We start from the raw sequence: 259 nt of genomic DNA, 5'->3' as shown, positions 1-259 counted from the left end.
GGTGGTCCTGAGGTGACAGACCCCCTTGTGAAGGCAGAACATTGCCCTGGTGATGGTTGGGGACAGGACATGGAGAGGGGGGTGTTTTCCTCCCACTTTTTTCCCACCTGGAAAACGAGGGAGGATCCCCTGGGCACGCTGCAGCCCCTGTCTCTGAGGCATCTCTTCCAGCGAAGCCTCCTGCCCCGGTGTCTCTGCTTGGTGGCAATAAAATGCTTAATTTCCAGGGTGAGTCGCTGCTCTGCCTGCAAGCTGCCTG

Source organism: Pterocles gutturalis, unplaced genomic scaffold (assembly GCF_000699245.1).
Source record: "Pterocles gutturalis isolate BGI_N339 unplaced genomic scaffold, ASM69924v1 scaffold25867, whole genome shotgun sequence".
NCBI classification, from domain to species: Eukaryota; Metazoa; Chordata; class Aves; order Pterocliformes; family Pteroclidae; genus Pterocles; species Pterocles gutturalis.
The sequence above is the reverse complement of the archived record's forward strand: the minus strand, read 5'-3'. Positions refer to the sequence as shown.